At 39.4% G+C, this 13,984-nt stretch overlaps 1 long non-coding RNA gene across 11 annotated transcripts in view; it reads right to left on the reverse strand.

The window, feature by feature from the left end:
* LOC129025288 (uncharacterized) overlaps window positions 1-13,984 on the reverse strand; it is a 136,369-nt gene that overhangs the window by 85,537 nt on the left and 36,848 nt on the right. For 10 of the 11 annotated variants that reach the window (XR_010125551.1, XR_010125546.1, XR_008497196.2 and 7 more), the window contains one exon: window positions 4,265-4,416. This is a non-coding gene — a long non-coding RNA (uncharacterized LOC129025288). Of the gene's footprint in view, window positions 1-4,264; window positions 4,417-6,379; window positions 6,523-13,984 lie in introns of all 11 variants that reach the window. The other variant, XR_010125547.1, reaches the window with a different exon arrangement.

Genomic DNA, 13,984 nt, shown 5'->3' on the forward strand with positions numbered 1-13,984 from the left:
CAGAGGAGATCTTCCCTAGCAAACAAGTTACAGACCTTGGTGGTCTCTGACCTGGCTCCCCTCCCCGACAACGAGGAAGTTCTTCATGTTCTAGTGCATGTGTTGCATTGTAGGCAACAATTTGGCAAGAACCATAGAGGAGGAACCAGAAAGCTGTCATTGCTACATGCCATATGTGCTCCACATGGCATGATACTCATACTACATATGTTCAGTTCCTGTCGAGGTTACTCAGAGTTTCATCTCATGGTCTCATCATTTAACATCAAAACATGGCATGATCCCATGACACTACATATTCAGGTATTTCCTGAGACTTTAAGCGGTGTGTCTGTGTGTGTGTGTGTGTTTGTGTGTGTCTTTTTAAAAATAATTTGTATTTTAGATATAAGTCTTACAGTATTCTCCTACTGGTTAATTAAAGAATAATGCTTGACAAAGATTGAGAAAAATCAATGTACTAATAAAGATGAAAAGCACTACGATACAATTTGTCAAGGCAAAAAATAACCATTTGGATTATTTCCATATATATATTATATATACGTAGTATTTCTGTATATATTGAAATATATATATAGTATATATGTATGTATATATGTATATATGTATATATGTATATATGTGTATATATGTATATATGTGTATATGTGTATATATGTGTATATATGTATATGTGTATATATGTGTATATGTGTATATATGTGTATATATGTGTATATATGTGTATATATGTGTATATATGTGTGTTTATGTGTGTATATGTGTGTATATGTGTGTATATGTGTATATGTGTATATATGTGTGTATATGTGTGTATATGTGTGTATATGTGTATATATGTGTATATATGTGTATATGTGTGTATATGTGTATATATGTGTATATATATGTGTATATATGTGTATATATATGTATATATATATGTGTATATATGTGTATATATATGTATATATATATGTGTATATATATACACTTTTTCTCTTTGGGGGGACCGAAACTTTTTCTGTCACCCAGGCTACAGTGCAATCGTGCAGTCTCGGCTCATTGCAACCTCCAGGTTCAAGCAAATCTCCTGCCTCAGTCTTAGTAGCTGGGATTACAAGCGCAGGCCACCAGGCCTGGTTAATTGTTTTGCATTTTTAGTAGACATGGGGTTTCGCCATGTTGGCCAGGCTGGTCTCGAACTCCTGACCTCAAGGCATCCAAACACCTTAGCCTCCCAAAGTCCTGGGATTACAAGTGTGACCCACTGTACCCAGCTATATATACATTCCTAATTTCATGCAAATAGTAAATCTGTATTGAAATTGAGTTACATTCTACATTGTGGTTTGGAGCAGATCAAGTGTGTATTTTAACAAAGCTTTCAGGAGCATGAATTCATTTAAATATCGTCAATACTAAGTGTTGTTTTCAACATTTCAAGCCTTCAGTATAAATGAAGGAAAATCTGAAAAATATATGTTCAAAAACATTCCTTTAGAAAAGTAGACAGTATTTATTTATTTATAATTTTTTTTTTTTTGAGACGGAGTTTCGCTCTTGTTGCCCAGGCTGGAGTGCAATGGCTTGATCTTGGCTCACCGCAACTTCTGCCTCCCAGGTTCAAGAGATTCTCCTGCCTCAGCCTCCCAAGTAGCTGGGATTACAGGCATGCACCACCAGGCCTGGCTAAATTTGTATTTTTATTGGAGATGGGGTTTCTCCATGTTGATCAGGCTGGTCTCAAACCCCCGACCTCAGGTGATCCGCCCACCTCTGCCTCCCAAAGTGCTGGGATTACAAGCGTGAGCCACTGCGCCTGGCCAATTTTTTGTTTAAATTATTATAGATGCATCACAATGTGCATTTTGGCTCTCTAGAATACATATTTGACTATATGTTTGGTTTAAGGTTCTGACATGTTAGAAGTAGAGTAACATACACTTTACTTTGTCATTTATTTTACCGTGTGGTAGGTTTAATCCTCAACATTCTATAATTTTTCTTTTCTCCCTAAATCAGAGGCAGGGAATGGCTGTTTATGGGGCCACAGAGAATGCAATTAAGATTTTGTGATGGGCCAGGCGTGGTGGCTCATGCCTGTAATCCCAGTGCTTTGCGAGGCCAAGGCAGGTGGATCACGAGGTCAGGAGTTCGAGACCAGCCTGGCCAATATGGTGAAACCCCCTCTCTACCGAAAATACAAAAATTAGCTGTGTGTGGTGACGCATGCCTGTAATCCCAGCTGCTTGGGAGGCAGAGGCAGGAGAGTTGGTTGAACCCGAGAGGCGGAGGTTGCAGTGAGCCGAGATCATGCCAGTGCACTCCAGCCTGGGCGACAGAAGGCGACTCCGCCTCAAAAAAAAAAAAAAAAAAAAAAAAGTGAAGGATAAAGGGACTATCTGGTGCAGATGAATGACATGTATCCAACGTAAATGGGAATGATAGGCTCATTGCCCCTCCACACTACCTTTCATTGCAGAATAAACCAATCAACCTCCTTGTCACTACCACTGGAACTTGGCTAGGTGTGATTTCCTTTCCAGGCTTCCATCCACTGCCCAGGCACATAGCCTCTTTATTAAAGATAGTTAGCAAGGGGTGAATAAAAGACCACTTAGCCTAAAGAATTCTAGGATTGGCACCACCAGCATTTCTACCTTCAGATATGAGATACTGTTCCATAGGTAGGTCTGTATTCTTCCATGAAAATGGTCGGGTCAAACTATTCCTCCATAGGAGGCAGTTTAGCAGATGTCTAAGTCTACTTTAGGTGAAATACTCTGGGGAGGTAAGATATCCTTTTTGTCCTTTCCAGGAACAAGGATCATGGAGAAATGCTTCCCCTAGAGTCTCCAAGACATTCATGCATGCCAATAGCATCTATGTCTGCAGATCATCACTCAACTCAACAAAACCAGCTAGAGAGAGAGCTAGACACAGTCAAAGATGTCAAAAAAGCCAGGCTATCCTAGAATGCCTTACCCTGGAATGCCTGCCTGAATCCTCAGAGTCCAGGAGAGGTCATACCTGAACAAGCTCTTGAAGCACTGTAATGTCACAGTGCAGAACCAGACTAACATTAATTCCTTTCATTAAGAATTCAGATACTGAGATAATAAATTCTGAGGAAGAATGTCATGAGGAATAAGTCACCCATACAATTTTAGCCACTCTTATTGATTCTTCAGTTATGAGTCATAGAGTATCTGGAGGTCTCCACATCAAAGGTTGTATGTCTTCATCAGGAAATAGCTTTGAAGCTGATACAGAGAATACTAGCTAGGATGAGGTAAATAATGATTTGATCAGGTGTAAACAATGCCATTCTTCTCAGGGACATCCAACAGAAGAGAGCTACCTATGTGGCCTCCTTGACAGAAATGAGATGTCATCGAGGTCCCATTATGACAAAAGACTTTCTCCTGAACTTATAAAGTCACAGAAGCTGCTGGCTTGTGTGCTCAGATAATTGCTTAGGCCTTCCATCACATTCTTGGCCTTCATCCACTTTAGCAAATCGGCTCTCCTAAAAGATGATCTGGCCCACATAGGCATGTTAGTGTATCCTCACTCCTCTATAGATGTCCCTCTAGTTGTAGGCAATGGTGTTTAGAATTTTTGTGTATCGAGGACCACGTGAATGACACTGGCTTCAGATAGATGGTCACTGGAACTGGCCTGTCCATTGCAGTCTTACAGTGCTGCTATAAATGTCACAGCCGCATAACACAGGGACAGCCAGATTGCCTAAAACTCCCAAGGGCATATTCATAACATAAATGCCCCAGGGGTCTGCACTTGGCTGTGTCATCTTCTAGTCTTGTCCCCACTATGAGGAAACTGAGGCCCTGTCCTCTATTTCCTGTACCAGGAGTTCCTGGAAACAGTTGGCTTAGTCCTGGTCCCTCACTCAGCAGATACTTCACTAAGACTTTGCATTTGTCCACTGCTTCTGCTAGGCCTCAGAGAAAAGGGTAGGAATGCCAACTTGTGTCTTGGGTGGCTTTTCCTTCTGCAACTGCTAGGGCTTACATGGAGGAAACACTCACGGCTTTGGATGCTATGAAACTGTTTCCTCACGATGGCAGTATTGTGCGAGAAACGCCAACTAACTTTGTTCCAGGAGCTCCTCTCCCGCCCATCACGTTTCAAAAAAAAGGCCAAGAAGAGACAAAGATACCAGAAACTATGGCTACATAACATTTTGCTACATTTGCGTAATGATATTCCACTTTCGGCTTCTGCTGGATATTAAACTGAGGTGTAATCCACTCACCCTCATCAAGCATCTCCTCTTTTCAAGAACTCAGTTTCCGCTCAACCAAGTCTTCCATTTCTACTCTTCTTCACTCAGCATTATGTCTGCAGTATTCTATTATGATATCAAATTGTCTTGTAGTATTGGGGACTGACCTCAGGGATCCATGTCTAAAGAGAAAGGAAAAAAAACATGTTGACATCTGAGGTCTTGGAGGACAGCAAATCTGGGCACCAGGCCACGTGTTTCTTCTCCTGATTCCCTACCCAGGTTCCCTGGGAGTTTTACTCCATGTTCAGACCTAGTCAGTAGGCCTTGTATGTTGAGAGGGAGGCCGCTATTTAGTGGGGCTCTAACATAAGAGTCCAGATAGCTCTCAAGCTTGACAGACACACACAACCCTACTTGAATGTACACAAATACAGGAATGACTATAAATGCTAATCAGATGGATCCCAGGATTTTGTCTTACAGTTTCGTTATATAACAGTGTAACACAAACATTTTCCTGGGTCATTAAACTGCAATGGCTTACAACTATGTCCTATGAGTTTGCTGTGTATGTGTGTTACTGTTTATCAGTTAGGAATCAGTCCTATATTTTCACATTAGTAACAAAGAGGTGGGATTTGCAAAGAAGCTAAAAAAAAATGTGGTGATCAAGAGAAAAGCAATGCCATACAACTGTGTATTAAACACTGAAGGCTGGGCATGGTGGCTCACGCCTGTAATCCCAGCACTTTGGGAGGCCAAGGCAGGCGGATCACTCGAGGTCAGGAGTTCGAGACCAGCCTGACCAACATGGCAAAACCTCGCCTTTACTGAAAATATAAAAATTAGCTGGGCATGGTGTCACATGCCTATAATCTCAGCTACTGAGGAGGCTGAGACAGGAGAATCGCTTGAACCCGGGAGGTGGAGGTTGCAGTGAGCAAAGATCGCAGCTTTGCATGCCAGGCTGGGCAACAAGAGCGAGAATCCGTCTCAAAAAATAAAAATAAAATACACTCAACAGTGATACCCTTTTTCGTATTTGCTCCCACTTTCAATACATAGATAAAAGTTCTATATATACAGTCAAACAGTCAAACACCACAGTAGATTTACATTTAAATTGGATTCAGGCCAGGCGCAGTGGCTCATGCCTGTAATCCCAACATTTTGGGAGGCCAAGTTGGGCAGATCACTTGAGGTCAGGAGTTTGAGACCAGCCTAGGCAACATGTTGAAATGCCGTGTCTACTGAAAATACAAAAATAAGCCAGGTGTGGTGGCGAGTACCTATAATCCCACCTACTCGGAAGGTTAAGGCAGGAGAATCGCTTGAACCCGGGAGGCCGAGGTTGCAGTGAACTCACATCACACCACTGCACTCCCACCTGGGCAACAGAGGGAGGGTCTGTCTCAGAAAAAAAAAAATTGGATTTAGCTATGTATTGTAAAGTAAAAATTTTCATTCTAAAATTTGGTTCCTGACCAATTTTTGACATTGTCATATAAAATTTGCAATTTCTTGATTTTAGACAATAAATTATTTGCAAAGAACTTCGTGATTATACTAGTCATTAAAATATAAGTTGTTTGCTCTTTTTAATCTAAAAATGTGTTTATACATATATAAACATAAATATTTACATATCATATAAATATGTATATTATACATACTTATACCTCTGAAAATTAGGATTTTAAAATTATTCTTGAGATTTTAGTTCTAACTCTTACCTTCAAATTTTATCTTTAAAAACTCAAAAGAAGCAAAACAAAATTAAATACATGATAACTGAATTAGGCATCTCTCACATTTAGTCACTTAGATGTGAACCCTAAGAAAACTGTAAGATGGATGTATTCACACCACTCACATGCAGCTACAATGTTTCATTAATGTCTGTTTATATAACTATGAATTAAAGATATGAATTTGTTGGCCAAAAATATCATATTCAAACATATACTCACTATAACACTGACCATGATTTAAAATATATGCCATTGGCTGGGTGTGGTGGCTCACGACTGTAATCCCAACATTTTGAGAGGCTGAGGCAGGAGGATTGCTTGAGCCCGGGAGTTTCAGACCATCTCGGGCAATTTAGTGAGACCCTGTCTCTACAAAAAATAAAAAATATACCTGGGCATGGTGGCATGCACCTGTGGGCCCAGCTACACAGGAGGTGGAGGTGAGAGGATCACCGGAGCCCAGGGAGGTCGTGCCTGCTGTGAGCCACGATCATGCCACTGCACTCCAGCCTGGATGACAGGGTGAGACCCTATCTAAAAAAAAAAAATGGCATTTTAAAATCTGTATATGCATATAAACAGATATGAATACACACAGTCCCACACACATTTTACATTCAATATAATTGGATTCATACTGTTTGCAATTTTGTACAAAATCTTCAGCATCACCTTATAATCTTTGAATATATCCATATCAATATATACTTTTGAGTGCTTGAGTTTTTTTATATTTTACTCTAGAAAAACTTTAAGAAATTACAAGCAGAAAACATATGGTAGGTCAAACCTAGTGAGAAGAAGTAATCACTTTTAAGATATCTATGCTATGTATTATGATCTCTTTCCTATGCACATATAATATGTACATTTATAAACTAATGTTCAAATTCCCCTGTAGTATAATCGTTAAAACAAATTATCTTCACTGATAACTTGAGTACTTTTCAAATATAATTATTCTTGGAAATAATGATAGGTTTAAAAATATTGGCACTTTTTGAAACTGTGTTGGTAAAATTCATGTAACATAAAAATAACCATTAAAATGTTCAAATTTGGTGGCATTTAGTACATTCACAATGCAGTGCAAGCACTACCTCTATGTAGTGGCAAATAATTTTCATTACCACAAAAGAAAACCCTGAACTCATTAAGCAGTCATTCCCCATTCCACTCTCTGCCAAGCTCCTAGCAAACACTAATCTACTTTCCCTCACTACTGATCATCACAGTAAGTAGCCTTTTTTTCTTTCTTCTTTCACTTAGCATGTTTTCAGATTTTGTCCAGGTTGTAATATATGTCAGTACTTCATTTCATTTTGTAGCTGAGTAATATACATATGTATATATCACATTTTGTTTATCCATTTATCAAGTGATGGATGTCTGCTTATGTTCACCTTTTGGGTATTGTTAATAAATATATACACTGAGTATATACAAGTACTTGTCGGAGTATTTGTTTTTAATTGTATGTGGTGTATACATAGGAGTAGAGTTGCTAGCTCATATGGGTCCTTCTATGTTTACATTTTTGAAGTACTGATAAACTGCTTTCTGTAGCAGGTGCACAGTTTAACATTTCCACCAACACTCTAGAAGAGTTCTAACTTTTCCACCTCCCCACCGATATTTGTTCTTTTTAAGTAATTCCCATTCTAGTGGGTGTTAATTGGTATCATCAGGTGGTTTTGATTTACGTTTCTGAAAAGACTAATAATGGAAGCATCTTTCATAGAACTGTTGGCTATTTGTATATCTTCTTTGGAGAATTGTATATTTAAGACCTTTGCCTATTTTTAAAATTTGCATATAATTGTACATATTTATGTAGTGCATATATTTTCATGCATCCATAAAATGTGTGATAACCAAAAAAGGATAACTGGGATACTCATCACCTAATGCATTTATTATTTGTTTGTGTTGGAAACATTTCAAATGTTCTTTTAGGTATTTGGAAATAAGCATTAAATTATTGCTAACTATGGTCGCCCTAAGTATGCTATTGAACACTAGAACTTACTCCTTCTGTCCAACTGTATTTTTGTAGCCATCAACCAACCTCTCTTCATTCCCCTCCCTTCCTAACTTCTGGTATTCACCATTGTACTCTATAGTTCCATGAGATGGATTCTTTTAGCTCCTGCATATGAGTAAGGACATGTGATAATTTGTCTTTCTGTATCTGGCTTATTTCACTCAACGTAGTGTCCTACAGTTCCATTCATGTTGCTGCAGATGACAGGATTTTATTCCTCTTTCTGGCTCAATAATCTTCCATTTTATATGCATGCCACATTTTCTTAATCTATTCATCCATCAATGAACACTTAGGTTGATTCTATTATATCTTTGCTATTGTCAATAATGATGCAATAAACATGGCAATGCATATATCTCTTTGCTGTACTGATTTTCTTTCTTTTGAATATATACTCAGCAGTGGGATTGCTGCATCATATGGTAACTCTATTTTTAGCTTTTTGGGGAAACTCCATCCTATGTCCCATAGTGGCTGTGTTAATATACATTTGCAGCAACAGTATACAAGCATTCCTCTTTGCTTCCTAGCCAGCATCTGTTATTCTCAGTCTTTTTAGTAAGAGCCATTTGAACTGGGGTAATATGGTATCTCACGTGGTTTTGATTTGCGTTTCCCTGACGGTTAGTGATGTTTAACATATTTTCATATATCTGTTGGCCATTTGTGTCTTTCTTTCAGAAATGTCTATTCAGATCATTTGCCCATTTGTAAATCAGATAATTTGGTTTTTGGTTATTGAGCTGAGTTTGTTTTACATTGTGATTTGTTATTCCATTGTTAGATGAATAGTTTGCTAAGATATTCTCTCTTTCTGTAGGTTGTTTCCTCACTTTGTTGTTGTCTTTGCTGTGCAGAAGCTTTCTAGCTTGATTTACTCTCATTTGTCTATTTTCGCTTTGATTGCCAGTGCTTTTCAGATCTTATACAAAAAAATCTTTCCCCAGAACAATGTCTTAAAGCATTTCCCCAGGCTCTTCTTCTGGTAATTTCATATTTTCGGGTCTTTTCTTAAATTTGTTTAGCCTTGTTCTGTGGCCTAACATATGCTCTATACTGGATAGTGTTCCATATGCTGATGACAAGAATGTATATTCTATAGCCATTGGATGAAATATTTTGTAAAGGTCAGTTAAGTTCATTTGGTCTAGAGAACAGTTTAATTTCAATGTTTCTTTGTCTAGATAAGCTGTCCATTACTGAAAGTGGAGTACTGAAGTCTCCCAGTGTTGTTGTACGCCATTCTATCACTCTGTTTAGATCTTCAAATGTTTGCCTTATATATTTCTGTGTTCCAGTGTTGGATACATACATATATACAATTGTTATATCCTCTTGCTGTATTGGCATTTTCATTGTTATACAGTGACCTTCTTTGCCTCTCTTTACAGTTTTTGACTTTTAATCTATTTTATCTAAGTATGGCCTTTCTCTCTCTCTCTTTCTTTCTTTTTTTTTTTTTTTTTTTGAGATGGAGTCTCGCTCTGTGGCTCAGGCTGGAGTGCAATGGCATGATCTCGGCTCACTGCAATCTCTGCCTCCTGGATTCAAGGGATTCTCCTGCCTCAGCCTCCCAAGTAGCTGGGATTACAGGCGTGTGCTACCACGCCCTGCTAATTTTTGTATTTTTAGTAGAGACAGGGTTTCACCATGTTGGCCAGGCTAGTCTTGAACTCCTGACCTCAGGTCATCCGCCTGCCTTGGCCTCCCAAAGCGCTAGGATTACAGGCGTGAGCCACCACGCTGGGCCAGAGTATAGCCTTTCTGGTTCTTTTTTCATTCCTGTTCATTTTCATGTTGCTGCTGATGCCCTCTCTGATTTGAGGTCTTCTTTGTCTCAGTAAAAGACGAGTCCCCAAATTTAATGCACTGGGGTTGCTAGCTTCGACTTCACTTTTTGTCTCTAGCTGCCCTCAGAGATTTTTCTTCCTACAGGCAGTCAGGATGCTTTCTAGGGAGTGAGGGAAGAACAGCATTCCTGCAAAGGACACCAAAATGGGAGAGAAACTAGCTGCCTGCCTGGATCTCACATTTTACAGCGGAAACCGTGAGTCCAGGGGAAATTTTCTACATGGTGCCTAGCAGCTTCGAGTTGGGGAATCACAGAGACAGAAGTCTATTAATCTTTCCAGCTGCTCGTATGTATTCACTTTCTTGTGGACCCACAGATCGTCATGGTCTCAATTTTCAGTTCTGCAATATTGCTTGTGACAATCTTGGCACTAGACAGCTGTTTTTAGTTTTCTTTGGGGTAAAGTCAGATTGCTTCCACTCTACCATTTTGGTGATGTCATTCTCCCTTGGCCTATTTTTTAAAAATTGGGTTGTCTTTTGTTATTTTTAAGAGTCCTTGATATGTATTGGATATTAGCAGTTTTTAGATAATTGATTTGGAAATATTTCCTCCCAGTCCGTAAGTTGGCTTTTCAAGTTCTGAATTGTGCACTTTGATGCAAAAAGTTTTTAATTCCAGGGAAGTCTAATTTATTTTTTCTTTTGTTATTGGTGCTTTTGGCTGTATAGCTAAAAAATCACTGCCAAATCTAAAGTTTTGAAGACTTATTCCTATAGTTTCCCTGAAGGTTTTATAGCTTTAGCTCTTACCTTTAGACATTTGATACATTTTGAGTTAATTTTTGCACATGATGTGAGGTAGAGGTCTAACTTCATCCTTTTGCATGTGGATAACCAGTTGTCTAAGCACTATTTCTTAAGGAGTCTATTCATGTCTCATTAAATAAACTTGATAACTTTGTGAAAAGGCAATTGACCACAATGTCTGGGTTTATTTTCAGACTCTTCATCTCTTCCATTAATCACTGTGTGTATTCTTATTTGATCATCAGCCTGCTTTGATTACTCTAGATTTTCTAGTAAATTTTGAAATCTAGAAGTGTGTCTTCCACCTTGGTTTTTCTTACTCAAAGTTTGGTTACTCAGATCTCTCGCAATTTAATAGGATCTTTAGAATTTGCTCTTTTTCCCAAAAATAAATGCTCATGGGAATAATAATTAGGATTACATTAAATCTATAGATCTCTATGGCTAGTATTGCCATATTATAAATATTTAGTCTTCTAACTCATTACCACAGGATGTCCTTTTTAAAAATCCAGGTAATCTTTAAGTTCTCCAATATTCTGTGATTTTTCAATGTACAAGTCTTTCATCTGTTTAGTGAAATAGTCTCCTTAAAATATGATTTATTTTGATGCTATTATAAATGGAATTGCTTTCTTAATTCAATTTTCAGATTGTTCATTGCTAGTGTACACAACTATAACTGATTTTTATGATTTAATGTTCTATCCTGCGGGGCTTGCTGAATATTGTTCATTAGCTCTAATATGGTTTTTCTGCATTTTAAAGCATTTTTATAAGATCATCATCTTTATGAAGAGAGATAATTTCCATTTTTTTTTCTTTTCAACTTGGATGCCTTTTATATATCTTCATTGTCTGATGACCCTGACTAGAATTTTAAGTGTACTGTTCAAGAAAAGGGCAAAAGTGTGCATTCTTGCCTTGTTCATGATCTTAGGATGAAAGCTTTCAGTCTTTCACTTTTGAGTATAATACTAACCTGTAGATTTTTTATAAATGCCCCATATATCGTGTTGAGAAAATGATCTTCTAATTATAGATTCTTGATTGTTTTGAGTTGCCTTTCTGGAGAGAGGGACTACAGAAGTTCCCTAATGCATAATTTTCATTGATGTCACTTTTGCCACCTGTTTTTGAATTTGTAGAAACAATCATGCTTCTTGAAAACATACCTGCCACAATAGTCATACATGATAACGTGAAGTGAGATCACGGGTAATGCCATCTCCAACAAATACTATTAAAATGTAGATTGATTTTCAATCCCTTTCACTGTTTTTGGTTTATGTGTTTATGTCCAACAGTCCACTAGAAGATGTAACTCTTCCTTGATTAGCTCAGTGGTTCAATTTCTCTTTATGCCCTTCTAGTCTCCAGACAATTGGGTACCCTTGAGACCCTCAGAAAACTTACTCGCTCCTGCTACATCTCACCTGGAACTGGTCTGTCCTTGGTGTTCTCACATTGCTGCAACAAATGACTCATGCCTCACAGCAGAGTGACACTGCCTGAAAGCCTGCTAACTCTTGCTCCAAGGGAGAAAACATAACGCACCCATCCATTCCCCACGTAGGCACCGTGTAAAGTCTCAGGAAATACTTGAAGTATATGTAACACATGGGAAATGTTGTATTTTGATGTAAATGATGCGACCATGAGATATAACTCTGTGTAACCTCGACAGGAATTGAACATATGCACTATGAGTATCATTCCATGTGGAGTATATGTGGCGGGCAGCAATGACAACTATCGGATCCCTCCTCTACGCTGATGCCAAATTACTGCCTATAGTGCAACACATGAGGCTAGAACATGAAGAACTCCCTGGTCGTCTGGGCGGGGAGCCAGATCAAAGAACACCAGAATTTGTAAACTGATTGCCAGAGAAGATCTCCAAGTTTCAAGTAATTTTCTCCTTGTGCCTTCATCCCCTGAAAAAGATAATTTTATACCATGAAATGTACTGGCCCCGTAACTCTGTGAAATAAATCATACCCTCAAAGCCTTGGACAGGAGGATATTTAATTTCTGAAAGCACAAGATTCTTAATGAAGGCGGGCCTTGTTTGATTTCAAGTGGGAAACAAAAGCAAAAGTGCAGCGGTAAGACCAGCTGGCCCCAAACTGGGCTAAATGCCAGGCAGCCATGTTTGGTGGCGCCTTTGTCGATGCGTGGCGTTTTTTCACACAGGAAGGGCGGGAGTAGAGGGCTCCAAGACAAGACTTCTTGGCATATCTGGAGCACTACTGCCATCGTGAGGATGTCGTTTAACGAAACACTGCGCCATTACAGAGTTCTAGTGAGGGGTACCTGTTGTGGCAGGTCTGGTCTGGTAAGAGGTGGAAGAGGCTTGGCCTTTATGCTGGGAGGCCTCGCCTACTCCTCTAAGGCTTTAAAAGAGAGCTGGACATTGGCGGTATCTTGCTATAGAACCTGGAGTGTGAAGGTTCTAATAGCAAATCCTGTAAACTTCCCTTGGAATAACCCTGTTGATTGTACGTGACACTGATGCTACCAGAGACCCAAAAATCCATAAGCAAGATGACAGCTCGTGAAAACCTTCTGACTCTTGCTCCAAGGGGCAGGAACAGGAAAGAGATGCCCATAAGAGCCTACATGTGTCTTTGAGAGGGTTCCTGCTGTCCTGCCCACACCAGGAGGAACTGAGGCCCCGACCCACGACTTCCTGTACCAGGACCGCCTGGCAGCTGCTGCTTCACTCCAAGCCCCTCACTCTCCAGGTTCTACATCAAGATACCGCCAAATTCCAGGTCTCTCTTCAGGCCTTAGAGGAGAAGGCAACAAGACCTAGCCCGGAGCCCAATCCTCTTCCATCTCCTCACAGACCAGACTTTCCCCCACAGCGAGGCTTCCCGGGAAGGACGCTGTAATGGCCCATTCTGTCTTTAAACGAGTTCCTCACGGTGGCAGTAGGGCTTCAGATTTTCAAGGACGCCCTGTCTTGGAGCAGTCTTCTCCCGCCCTTCCTGTCTGAAAAAACGCCACCCAGAGACAAATACGCCAGGAAACATGGCTGCCTTGCATTTTGCACAGTTTGGGGCAATCTGTGCAAATTCCTGTACTTTTGCTTTTCTTTTCCATGTGAAATCAAGTCAAAGCCTAAACCACCCATCCTCATCAGGAATCTTGTTCTTTCAAGAAATTAAATGTTTTCCAGACTTAGTCTATGTGGGTTGGCTCAGTACTTTCACATGGTATCAAAATGTCTGTCTCAGGCCGGAAATTAGACGGATCAGAGAAGAAAAGCAATAATAAATGGTCAGAAGCCTGGAGATCACCAATTCACAAGTCTAGGTGATCTTTGACCTATTCCCCTCCCCA

This window comes from Pongo pygmaeus, chromosome X, assembly GCF_028885625.2.
Source record: "Pongo pygmaeus isolate AG05252 chromosome X, NHGRI_mPonPyg2-v2.0_pri, whole genome shotgun sequence".
Taxonomy (NCBI): domain Eukaryota; kingdom Metazoa; phylum Chordata; class Mammalia; order Primates; family Hominidae; genus Pongo; species Pongo pygmaeus.